The 14,079-nt window shown below is 36.8% G+C and overlaps 1 protein-coding gene across 1 annotated transcript in view; it reads right to left on the bottom strand.

Moving 5' to 3' along the window:
• Window positions 1-14,079, bottom strand: part of TRHR (thyrotropin releasing hormone receptor) — a 562,879-nt gene that overhangs the window by 242,110 nt on the left and 306,690 nt on the right. The window contains exon 5 of the mRNA XM_033842840.2: window positions 10,643-10,739. The gene's annotated coding sequence lies outside the window, so the exon portion shown is untranslated. The remainder of the gene's footprint in view (window positions 1-10,642; window positions 10,740-14,079) is intronic.

The raw sequence follows: 14,079 nt of genomic DNA, 5'->3' as shown, positions 1-14,079 counted from the left end.
TTTATAAAGCTTATACTTATTTGCATTTCTATATTTATGTTTATGATTTTCAGTTTATTATTTGCCTCATGACTCCTCCACAAGCACAATGAACGCAGGAGTCATATCTATTTTGTTTATAATTTTTACACCAGGTGTCTAACTCAGAGTCAGACCCATGGCTTCACGAATATTTGCAGAAACAATGTTGAGTGAATATGACAAATACAGGACGAATGCTCTTTCTGCTCTTGCCTAGCATACCTATCCCCATCAGCAGCATCAGCAGGATCTTCACAACAGCAGTAGCTATGATTTAGTGAACAGCTGCTGTGGGCCAGGGCCTGTATTAAACTTTTCCATGTATATGCTCACTTAATCTTCACTATCATCCTACCATACTTTTCAGATAAGAAAAAAATGCATACTCGAGGCCATACAGCTATGGTGAGACCAGAATCAAACCCATACCTAGCTGACTCAAGACCTTGATCTTGCCACAGGAGAGAGAACTGAGCAGGTTACCACTTATCCAGAGGAATAAAGTAATGCTTTCTTTTTCTTAAAAAATCCTAATTTTTAAACTCTTCCTCAAAAGATACATTCCAACGCTTAAAATTTCCAAATGACCAAGAAATCAAGCATGAATCAAAATGGTCTTCTTTCAATGATAACTGAAAATTAATAATAAATTGCCTGTGTTCTAAGCTCAGTAAATCTTTTCATGACGTTTCTATTCTTTCAGTCTGTCATGTAGAAAGTAATATTGGTCAGGCATCAGTGGACCACTGCATTGATCCTGGTAGGGTCATTTGTCTCGTCACTCTGTATAGCTACCTCATCACCAACAGTGCCTTTTTCAACTAGCAAATAAAGACAGAGTCCACCTTAGTTTATAAAGAAAAAAGAAACATTGTAATATAATGGAATTTTATTTGTGACTTCCCACAGCAGAAGTATTATATCATCTTAAATGCTCATAGGTAATGCGCTTTAGTTATTTAATCAACCCAGAATTTAATTACAAACCATTGACTTCAATAGATTTTCATTCCACTTTCCATTCCTTTAAGAATAAGGAAAAAGAAGACATTTACAAAAATTGTCGTGCATGAATGTTATCTCAGAGACATGTGGGTTCTTAAAAATAACTCCAGAACTTTGTACGGGCAATATTCAGACCACAAGGAAAATCTACTTTTTTCTGGTTGGCCTTTTAAAATGTCATAATCGTTAGCTTAAGGTAACAGATGGCCAACTGTACCCAATATTAAGCTGACCTTGAGTAACAAGGTCACCAGCACTCAGAATTTTTCTTTAAATTCTTATTTCTGTTTGGCTTCCATGTGAGTGTGAACAATATAAATATTCCTGGTTTTATGCTTGTGTTATTGTATATTGTATTGTATATTATATTGTATTGTATTTGTTCTCATTAAACTTGACCCTATACCTCTTACCAAGGGGAAAAAAAAGTTCTTCTCATTATTTTGATGAGACTGTTACGACCTATTTCATCAGCTTGGAGTACAAATGTGTCACGGTACTAGTCAGCTCAGCTGCCATAACAAAATATCATTGACTAGGTGGCTTAAGTAACAGAAATTTATTTTCTCACAATTCTGAAGATTAGAAGGCCAAGATCAAGATTCTAGTCAATTTGCTTCTTGGTGAGAGCTCCTTTCTGACTTGCAGATGGCCACTTTCTCCCTATGTTCTCACATGGTGGACAGAGAGAAAGAGGTCCCTCTGGTGTCTCTTCTTATAAGTACACTGATCCTATTAGATGAGGACCCAACCATCATGACCTCATTTAACCTTCATTACCTCCAAAAAGCTCCATCTCCAAATATAGTCACACTGGAAGTCAGGGCCACAACATATGAATGTTGGGGACACACAAACATTCAGTCCATAATAGTCACCTTAATTTTATTTTTCAATTAATTAATCCAGTCTCCACATAGTCAAACAAACAGGAAGCTAAGAATCTTTTTGAGGCTACATTCTTTCCCTAAATTATTTAAGAATACTTTTTCTTTAATGATTGCAAAAGAGTCCATTCTACTTTCAAACACTAAGCATAGAAAATGTAAAAGTCAGATTAGATTGCCAGTGGAGTCCAGCTTTCTCCCTATATTGCTTCTGCCTCTATAATGATGCAATTAACACTGGTCCTGCAAAGTCCTATGCTTCAGTGAGTCCCTAACTCCTCCCAGTTTTGAACAGGTCATAGTAGCGCCCATGATCTGGGTCCCAAGATGACAATTCAACCACTAGAACATCAAACTGAACACAGCCCTTACCATCACCACTTAAGTCTAGGTATTGAAACTGGGTTACCAATCCAGACTTCTCCTCCACTCCTGAATTTTTTTCCAGGGCCTTGATTTCCTTTCCAGCCATAAAACATTAGTAAGACCATATCTCTCCCTCAGAGCAGTGCTTGGACTTTGAAAGAAAGGGTCCCTATGCATGTTTATTTACCTCTTCCCTAGCAACCACAGCTGCATATCCAGGGCTGTTATTCAGAGGAACATCCTTTCTCAAGTTCACAAACATCCTGTAATATCATTCCCCTAGGACTATGGGTGCCTAAGACCCTTATAGTTGCAAAACTGGAAAAATCCATTAGAATGATTCTTCTGGAGGAAAAATTATATATATATATATATATATATATATATATATATATATATATATATATATATATATATATACAAGGAAGTGGCCAGAAAAGGCACATTTAAAAAAATTTTTAATAGATCTTTATTGGAGTATAATTTCTCATTTTTATTCTTCATTCACCATCTTTATTTATACCATCAGCTACCAATCCACCGAACATTCAAGGGTATCTTCCTTAGGACCCGACCAACTTAGAAAGTGAGAGAGTTGGGAATTATAAATATTTTAAATTGTCTTCAATCAATTGATATTTTCTATAATTTTTAAGGAAATAGAAATCATAGGAGAATCTGGGCAGCAACACATAAAAAAGTGTGACAAATAGAAAGGAGACACAGAGTTAGTGAAACCTGGACAAGAGGATAATGACACTGGGATTATGGCCATGGAAATGTTTTCAGATGATGTGAGGGCTTGGATATATGGGCAGACTTCTTGAGAGCACATGGCAGAGACACTTCATATAAACCATCGTGCATGGCTGTGTATATGCAGGGATACAAAGGAGTCACAGGGGCACTGAATAAGCAGCAGATCAAGAAAGGATTTGCCTAGGATGGGAACATGGATGGGCCTTTTGTTAGGAAGATACCAAAATTAGAATTAAATCTGTGTCCTGGTTCCCATAGAGGAAGCTCCAATTTTCAGAACAGGGTGTAGGTTCTAAATAAGGATGTTGGAAGTGTGGATTCTTGAATATACTCACTTACAAGATAGCAATTAAGATCATGTCTTACGTTTTTTGCAATACTCAGAAAGCTTAAGGATACTCAGCGATAGGCCTCAGTAGTATTACTTTGCATTTACTTAAACATTCTCATCTGTTTATACCTTAGCTAAGGAGACTTTTTAAAATATTTTGAAGAAACTAGTCTCACATGGTTGGTGATAACAGTAAGGCTGAGTCCTCCAGATTCCCATTCAGAGAAGCCCTTTCTATCCTGATAGGATAAAAAAGTAGGCAGGTAGGGCTGTGAAAGACAGTTGTCAGCCTCTTCAGAGATTGCTTTAGCTCAAAAGAGCTGCTTCACCCAAGATTATATGCTTCCTAGAGTAACTCTCTTCTAATGATTGACAGAGGCAGGGATGTAAGGGTCCAACTATTCTGACCCCAAAGGGACATCTCTGATGAGCTATTTTAGCTTCTGAGCTTCCTCTGGGGTTGGTCAAGGATGTCATCCAAGCTGCCTCAGAGTGTGACTTCTTCCCCAGCCCATTCCTGGTTCCCCGCCACACACACAATGAGGCAGATTATGGCAGATGTGGTAAAATCCATTTGGTAAAATCCAAAATCCATTATACACTTGGTACTTGATAATAGAATTCCAAAATTTAGATAGGAATATTGCAGCTCAGATAAAAGAATTTATTTCCCAAAAGAATTATTTCCTTGCAAGTTAATATAGCTAAGGAACTATGTTTGGGCCAAGAAAATATAGGAAAAATTTTTTTAAAGGAGAAAATGTACCTTTTTCACCCTTCCTTCTTGATACTGGTTGTAATAAAGACATGATGGCTGGAGACTGAGCAACTCTTCTGGACCATGAGGCAGCCTGGTAAATATAGTAGAGGGGCAAAATAGAACCCTGGGTACTTGATACTTGTGAAGCCATGACACCAGCCCAGACTATCTACTACTAGATTCTTTTTACATGAAAAGAAATAAATTTCTATTATCTAAGAAAATTTTGAGGAGTTTTTTTTAAATTTTAGTTTTTGTTAGCTTTTTTTTTTTAAACTTATAGCTGAATCTAAACTAATATACAAGAGATTTGGGGGGTAGGGGTGGGGGAAAAATCAGCAAAGAGTAGAAGCAAAGGCAATTTCCAAGATGAAAGTAAACAACAATTCCAGGAAAAAACAAAAACAAAAACAAAAACATGTTTATCTGTCTTAGAGAGCAAACTGCTCAGGTCAAAGCATGAAAGCTGTTTCTAGGAAAAATATCTGAAACTAATAACTCATCTGACATGTTTGACTGTCAAGAAAATTGTACTGAGAGGCATTTTAAAGAGTTATGGGAGAGTGTAGGAGACTTAGATCTTCAAAGAAATGAAAGACAACAAATAAGCAAAGTTTTAGGGCTTTAGTAACTACAGCGGAAATAAATTGTGTAAGAAATCAAAAGCATCATAGCATTCTACTTGGTTCAGCATGAACAATATTTATGTAGTCACAATAGTGAAAACATTGGATATTCTTTTAATTAAAAATTGAAATATGCTGAGATGATGTGAAGGGTAAGACAGGAGAAGAGGAATTTTGAGTTAAATCCTCAAATACCATAATAGAACATTTTTGTTGATGAAGAAGTATATGCATATATTTTTAAATTATGAAGATAAATATCTAGAAAACAAGCTAAATAAGTTGAAAGCAGTTGTCCCTATGGACTAGGACAAGGGGATCAAGTGAACGTCATATTTATCACTATTTACATTTAATTTTTTGCAAATATTTCTCAATAAAAATAAAATATTTTCAAAAAATCAGGAACAAAACTGAAAAGAGGTTAGAGGAAGGCCCAAAGAAATGTGAGAAACAGATAGCAAGAAAGACTGAAGTAAGTTGAAAACCTGGGAGTGCTTCAAACATCTTTGCAATGTCATTTCTTACCACATGGTATGAATACAATCTGAGCTATGACAATTATAATTACTGCCAATATACTAAAATTTCCTCAGAGAACATTAACTTTCTGCCAATTCACATAGGCTAAATGCCCTTAACTTTCATTCTCAGAATGAATTTTCTTGCCAGGAGGAAAGATCCACGCTACATTCATTTCTAGAATTTGCCATATTGTGAGCTACTTCAAAAGACATTTAAGATCCAGGATTGCCAACAGGAGGTTCTTTTCAGTATCTAGTAATTACCACAAACTTCACATGAAACTGCTATATAATAAAAAAGGAAAAACCTCAGCTATTCTTAAGACAATTTGAAGACTTTGTGGGGTTCATTAGGTTCCCCTTTTGAAACTTAACTTTTTCTTTCTTTCCAACCATATGTGACCTCTTTTAAAATATTTAACCCTGGTGGTGCAGTGGTTGAGAGTCCGCCTGCCAATGCAGGGGACACGGTTCGTGCCCTGGTCCAGGAGGATCCCGCATGCTGCGGAGCAACTAAGCCCGTGAGCCATGGCCACTGAGCCTGCGTGTCGCACCGCGAGAGGCCACAACAGCGAGAGGTCCGTGTACCGCAAAAAAAAAAAAAAAAAAAAAAATATATATATATATATATATATATATATGTATTTAACCCTAAATTATGCCTTAATGAATATCTTCAGGAATCCCTGTTTTGTGTTACTTATATACTCTCTGCTTACAGAAGAAATAGCATTTTTATTCAGTTTTGTCTAAAATATTACCTAGTTTTTTGTTCAGTGGGTTTTTCCTGTCTTTTCCCCCTTATGTATCCATCACACATACCTCAGCTATAACTGTTAGTACAAGGCTTACAAATGTTTAAAGATGAGATGTGTACTTTAGTGGGGCTAACCAAAAGTTTATCCAAGTTTGCTTTCTAAATCAATAAACTCTGCCAAATACTCAACTATTTCAAGTTTTTTAAAATGATGTGTATGTGACTAATATTCTCCTGTATTCAGCTATTTTCCTTCACTAATTAAAACAATTTAGATTCAATTTCTTCAAAAAATTTAAGAGAAAGTTCTTTTACATTTTTTTTTTTTTTTTTTTTTTTGCAGTACGCGGGTCTCTCACTGTTGTGGCCTCTTGCGTTGCGACGCGCAGGCTCAGCGGCCATGGCTCACGGGCCCAGCCGCTCCACGGCATGCGGGATGCAGGATCCTCCTGGACCGGGGCACGAACCCGTGTCCCCTGCATCCATAGGTGGACTCCCAACCACTGCGCCACCAGGGAAGCCCAAGGGAAAGTTTTTTTAAACTTGCTTTTTGTATCAGAAAAATGTTATTAAACAGGCTGGACCTGACCTCCCAACTGCTTTAAGTAGGTCTTGATTAGAGGTTCCATAAACAGAAGGATTTTGGCTAATTTTGCTGTGTAACAAGTTACTCTAAAACATTAGTAAATAAAACAACTATTTTATTTTGTTCACAATTTTCTGGTCAAAAATTCAGGAAGAGCTCAGCTGGCCATTTCTTCCTGGGCGTCCAAGCAGTTACAGTCAATTAATGGCTGGGCTGCATTTATATGAAGGCTCAATGAGGCAGATTGTCCCAGATAGCTCATTCACAGGGAAGACAGTTGATGGAAGCTGTTTGCTGGGAAGTCAGCTGGGATGTCCACTGAGCACTTCCACACAGCCTTTCCGTACATTGGTCTCAGAGTAGTCCGACCACCAACATGGAGGCTCAGGACTGCGAGTGTTCCAGTAAACAAGATGGAAGCTGCATAGCCATTTTCGGCCTTGCTTAGAAAGTCACTCGAAGTCACTCCTTCTGCATTCTAGCAGTCAGTAATGAGAAACAGCCCCACTGAGATCCAAGGCGAGAGGAAGTAGATCCCACCTCTTGGTCAAATCAAAAAACTTGTGACTATTTGTCTTAAACAGCCACATGAAGTATAAATGTTGAGGTCAAGTTGTTATAGCCCAAGTTCATATTGTTATTTTTGTGGTATTTTTGAGACTTCATAGTAAATAGTTATTTTGGGTCCCTGTGCTTTTAAAGAGTTTACTAAAGTTAGCCCCATCCTGTTGCATATTTGAAGTCATTTTCTACCCCTGAGTGTTTCTTTCTCTTTGACAAATCTTCCACATTTAGCTTTTAACAAACATGATGTTTTTGCCAAGTAGATGTTACAATGGAGAGTTTCTAACCACCTCCTACCACATTATTAAAATACTTTTCCACTTGTTGATTGTCACGTTCCTCTCTTCCATATTTCCTTACTTTCATTCCTCTCTTCTCTCTGTCCCCACACCCTCTTCCTTCCTTTCTTATCCAATATGCTTTGACTTTTTGGTTCCACACTCTGCTAGGCACTGGAGATATTGAGATAAATAACAATATTCCCTCCTCTACAGGAGTTGCCTTTTGGTGGCGAAGATGGGAACTGAAACTGACAGTGTGGTAAATATGATTGCAGAGATATGTGCAGAGGATTATGGGAGCACTGAGGCAAGACTGAAGTGCCTCAACATCTAAGTTACTGAAGAGAGCGCGGTACAAATTCATATTCAAAGAGAGAGAGAACAGATTCAAGGTCTGAGATACATGACTATGACACCCACACATTTCTGGATCATGGGTTTTGAAATATAAATCATTTTATCTCCTAAAAATAAGATTCTTTTAAAAATAATATTATCCACATTTACACAAACATCTGAAAATATGCATTAATTTGAAATCAACTTCTCCCTCCTTCCAATAATCAAACTATCGAAAGTCAGCTTCTTTGGGGTAGCAGAGATAGCAGGAAAATCCCTTGAGATTGTCAGAACTGCTAACCCCCTCCAGTGATTGGATTCTCACATCTCAATTAAAAGAGAAATAGCAAGCACAGCTGGTCACGAAATTTAAAATATTTATGAGGATAAAAGGCCCTTAACGGTGTTTTTTACTATTAATTCATAGCTAGATGGAAGGGGAATACTTTGGAGTCTTTTACTTCATTATACTTTCTATGACAAAACATACCAACTATTTCCCTTTTGGTTTAGCTTGAGAATCAAATGAATGCTTGATTTTTCTGATAATTTTAAGGTAGTTTCTTCCTATTTTTCCCTCAGGAGAACTTGGATCTTCACTGTTGTTGAGAGAAGGCAGTGAAAAAAAATTTCCCAGTTTATGAAATATCATCAGCACATTCTACTCAGTAGAATGCCAGGTATCTAAAGTGATTCAGTTGAACAACTGGTTAAGTTGGGAGACGTTTAAAGCATCTCGTAAGTAGGTAAATGGGTTGCAAGATGTTTAATACACAGGAACAACTGCTTGCAGACTAAACCACTGGGACTTCTCGGCATTTTTAGGAAGAAGGAAAAGATTGGGAAATGTTCCTTCTACAGGCTAGCCTGTATTACATTGGGAAACACTTGCAAGTAGAGATGTTAGTCATATGTCCCTCTGTCTCTGAATTCCCAGCATCTAGCATAGTGCCTGACCAGAGTGTGTGCTCAATAAATTTCACTAAATGTGTGAAGCAATAAATGTGATGTACAGACTGCAACATAATAAAATATAATTACCAACTATTGCTAGGTAAAGGGTGGATAAATTAAGTTGCCTTGTATTTGAAATGTTGAATTTCATTTTACTTGGTATTATTCTAAGATAGCATCTATTTTTATCAATATCATCCTAATCATAAATCTTGAAGAAAGACATGCCATATTCTCATCTGACATGACTATAAGGAATATATAAGACTTTAATAAGTGCATAAAAATAGAAATGAGGACTCCAATGGGTTAAGAGAATTTGGTAATAAGGTACTTAGTCTGCCTGCACAGTGAGGGGGAGATAGAGTAATACAGTAATGATCCACTTAATTATTTCTAAAGTATTTTTGATAGATGCATGTCATAGCTTAGCAGATGTGACAGTGACATTGATTCTGCACAGTGACAGACTCTTTTATTACATATTTTACAGTTCATTACAGTGTTTTTTCCCCCAATATTTAGCCTTCATTTCTATTGCTACTTAAAGTTACTTTGTCTTGATTTTTAAAAGGGTGGGTTTTATCTTGCAGGCTGAGACATACATTATGTTCTAATTCCCATTAAGATCAAAGAAACATGTAATTCTTACCATGCAAGAGCTCTGGTTCCATCTCACAGAACTAACATTCCACATTGCTATTTGGTTCTCATTTTAGAAAAGCATCCATTTTAGTTAATTTTTGCAAAAACCATTGCCAGATAACCGAATTCCCTTTTTCTAGGAGCACTAAAATCAAAATGTTAATAAGGACTAGGGAATCAGGCTTAGCTTGCTTATACATTTGCAAAATAAGGATGCTGTTTGTAGAAGTGCCATGCTCCTGACATTTCACTATGAACTTATTCTTCAGTTCTTCTGTTGCTTATTTTCCTTTTCTTCTCCTTATTTGAAACCCACTATCCATAAAAAAAATGATTGGATTGGATTGTTTCTTCTGGAATATTTCTTTCCTTTTGATTAGGGACTTTTATTTTTTATTTTTTTTGTGTTGAGGTGTTTGTTTGGTTTTTTTTTAAACCAAAGGCCTTTATTTGTACCTGTTTGTTTTAGCTATCATTGTAGCAAAATAGGAGAATTATATGAAATGATAGATTTCAGTTTTAAATGCTTCACTTATCAGTTGATTTACACATTCATTTACAAATATGAACTGAGCCCTATGAGTTGGGCGTCTACTCACTGCATTTTGTTTTCTTATTTACAGATATTGCTTCTATTTTATTCATTCTGGAGAACTATGTTACAGCAGGCTTCAGATTATATAGGGTTCTTGACCAAACACTTATTTTAGACTTATGATGAGATAGACACTATGCTCAAACTGGGGAGTTGGAAATAAATTAAACCTGGTGTCTACTTCAAGGAGTCTAATGAGATAGAAAATGTATGAAAATATATCATATTTGGATGCTCAAAGGTAAGAGAAAATTCAGCACAGTCTAACCTTAACTTTCATTCTGTTTCTTTGTGATTCTTTAACCTCTTGCCTTCTCCTGTATGTCAGTTTATCCTCAGGCTAACTTACCTTGTAGTTCTAAACAGAAGCAGGGACTATGTACTTCCTCCATTCTCAACCATTGATCAAAATTATGCACTTTGGGCTTCCCTGGTGGCGCAGTGGTTGAGACTCCGCCTGCCGATGCAGGGGACACGGGTTCGTGCCCCGATCCGGGAAGATCCCACATGCCGTGGAGCGGCTGGGCCCGTGAGCCATGGCCGCTGAGCCTGCGCGTCCGAAGCCTGTGCTCCACAACGGGAGAGGCCACAACAGTGAGAGGCCCGCGTACCGCAAAAAAAAAAAAAAATTATGCACTTTACCTTGATTGGAATATTTCTGCGTCAAGTGTGGCTAGGGGAGTCCCGTGTTTTGGGCTTGAGACGGGTTCCTTCCTTTGTCTTGACCAATTGCTGTAGCCTGAGGAATGTGATAAGGCTTATTAGTTTGCACCCTTGAGCAGAGGGTAGAGTAGTCAATATCCCCCAAACCACAGTTCTACTACACAAAAGCGAAAGATGGTTACTTAGAGGGAGATTCAAGTAGTGTTACAAAAGAGAATGGTGGGAAATTGGTATTGGTAAGGCAACCAAAGACTGGATCTGGACAGCATCAGTTTTCCACCCACTCCCACTTTATGTTCAGACTCAGCATTTTATTACTATGGTAGCTTGATTACAAAATTGTCCAAATTGTTCTACACGCTAAGCAATTTGACTTTGTAGGTCCTCGCATCAAGAGAAAGTCTGTTCTCCTATTTCTTGAATTTGGGCTAAGCTGGTGATTTCACTTAACAAAATAATGCCTTGGAAATGATCCTCTTTTGAGCTTGGCTCCCAAAAGGTTTTATGTGCCTCCACTCACTGTTGGAACCCTGCTGCCACCCTGTAAACTAGCCTGATCTAGTTGGCTGAAGACTGGGAGACCACATAGAATAGAGACAAGCAGGCATTCCAGCTCAGGCCATCCCAGACCAGTCAGTGACCCAGGATTTGACCACAGACCCGTAAGTGAGCCTAGTCAAGACCAGAAGGATCTGCTAGGGAGGTGAAGGCAAGGGCTTACACAGGGCCACCATTGTTTAGTTATGATTCTGAAATCCAATAAACTCTTAAAATCAAAAGCATTTTTATTAATTTGCAGGAAATCCATTTGGCAGCAAAACCAAATGTGAACTTAATGAAAGGCTACTTACACTCTTTCTTTACCCAAACTAGTGTGAATATCCACTTTTTGCTGAAAAATATATTAATGCGTTTGATAACAGTGTGCTGCCCCAGATCCTACTGGGGATTTTACAAAATATATTATACATGCAAAGTTCTGGCTTTTTAAATTACGTAAAGAAAAACCCAAATCAAACAAGAACCAAAACAAACAAACAAATCACTTGACTTTTGAAACATATCAGGCTCAAGAATTTGGGGACCCCAAAATTATTTTGCACAGAATGTCATCCCCTTTCTTTTTCCTCTTCCCATTCTTCTCACAAAGAATCTTCCCTAATCTTCTTACACTTTTTTTTTTTCCCTTCCCTCCTCCTCCAAAATCCTCTTCTAGCCTCTCAGGGTCTGACTTCATCCTCCTTCCCACTCTGGGATTTTCCTCCACCACCTCTTTCCTTAAATAGTACAACTTAAGTCTTTCTCAGCTTCCCAGTTTGCACCTTCATATACCACCCAGCTCAGCAAATTGAAAGATATTCCTTGACATTTGCCATCTTTTGAAGGCAAGTGAAGGTTGGAGATCAAGGGTTAAAAATGATGACTAATGTTCTCCCCTTTCACGCATATAAACAAATATAATGATATATTACTGATGCTCTGATAGGAGTGTAAGAGCTAAATTAGGCTGAGGTACAAAGAAAGTAGTGGTCAATTCTACCCAGGATGGAGAAGGGTTATTAAAAGAACTTTATAGAGAAAACCATGTTCTAGAAGAGTTGACCTGTACTGACACATTGGGGGAATGAAATTCAGAATCAGCTAGTCTAAGTAGGGGAGGCAGCTTTAGAAAAGGAAAACTGTGGGTACAGCAGGGAATATCAGTGAATCGCATACAGTTTATGAAGCTGGAACATATGGTGGGAGATGAGGAAGAAGAGTTAGGCAAAGGCCAAGTCATAAAAAAACTTTCTCTGAAATAAGCTTCTTTCAAAAATCTGTAAGATTGTCAGTGGGGAAGAAGTCAAGAGAAATCTCTAAAATATGAAAAGCAGGATAAGGTGTGATGGATGAAATATGAGACCACTAAAAGGAAGCTATCAATACAGATGGAGCAGCAAGTCCAACACGAAATGTCCATTGTGGAGAGCAGCATAATAAAAAAATGATAAAATATCTGAGGAAAGACATTCCATGAAAGAGAGACAAAACTGAAGACCTTACACCCAATAAGTAGTTAAAAGAACAATCAAAATTGATATGGTTATAAATTTGAATATATTGTATAATTAATATCCATGGAGAGTTATGTCAGGACATCATATTTAGAAAATAAGAAATAGCATAGATGATTACAAATAAGAAAACAATAAAATGGTTAAGAAGTGAAAAACGTAATTGTTGAAATTAAATAATTAATAGATGGACTGAACAACATAATGGAAGCAGCTGAAAAGCAAATTAATAGCTAAAAAAAATAATATACTAATACTTATTGGATCACTTATATGCCAAGCATTGTTCTAAGTGCTTTGCATACATTTTATTTACTTCTTCCTCACAGTAGTCAAATAAGCAATGCTATTATGATCCTTATTTTACAGATAAGAAAATTAAACTACAGGAGTTTTATAAAACTCACTCAAAGTCACATGTGTCAACTCCAGATAACACCTACTAAACCACTGTATAACATATAGAAGATTGAACCTAAGAATCACTTTAGAATGCAATACAAGAAGATAAAAATATGGGTATAAAGAAATAAAGGTTAAGGGTAAGGAGAATAGAGCTAGAAGTTGCAGCATCTACGAGCTTAGTGATAATGAAAAGGGAGCAATATTTAAATGTATGATAGTCGAGAATTTCTTACAACTGAAGAAAGATAAGATTATTCATTTGAAAGAAGCCATTAAGCCATTAGACAATGGAGATTAGGTACAGGATTTTAAGAAGAGGATTGCCATAGTCAGATTTTTTCTTTCATAAGGATCAATTCATGGGCAGTGTTAAGTATAAATTTGAGGCTCAAGATTATAGGCAAGGTACAACCTATCAGATAATTGCAGTAGTCCAGACTAGAGATGATAAGAGCTTACACTGAGGAAGGAGACATAAGGAAGAAGAACCAAGCACAGAGTCAGAAAACTGACGCTAATACTAACAATAATGGTGAGATACCAAAATGTCAAATCACATACCATAAAGTTTAATGACATAAAAAAAATTTTTTTTAAAAATGAAGCACAGCCACCACCGAAGACACTTGCTAATCTAGGGTCTCCAACAGTAGCATGGCAGACTTGAATCATAAAGGGTCTTGAAAAATATGAATCAAAATACGAAATATTATCTGATATGACTGTTGAAAATAAAATAATAATTTCTTCATAACAGTGTTTCCCAAAGTTTATTTTATATAACAGTAGTTCTACAAGATGCTTTGTGGAAAATTAAAGATTCATAATCCTATAAGTTTGGGAAAACTTTAAAAACAGGTCTTACCCTTAGAGTCTCAAATCATGCCTTAACAAATTAAAGAGTCTCAGAAGTATTATAATAATGAAACCTGCTGAATTTTTAAAGAGTGGAATATT

The sequence above is a fragment of the Tursiops truncatus genome, chromosome 17, assembly GCF_011762595.2.
Source record: "Tursiops truncatus isolate mTurTru1 chromosome 17, mTurTru1.mat.Y, whole genome shotgun sequence".
Taxonomy (NCBI): domain Eukaryota; kingdom Metazoa; phylum Chordata; class Mammalia; order Artiodactyla; family Delphinidae; genus Tursiops; species Tursiops truncatus.
The sequence above is the reverse complement of the archived record's forward strand: the minus strand, read 5'-3'. Positions and strand labels throughout refer to the sequence as shown.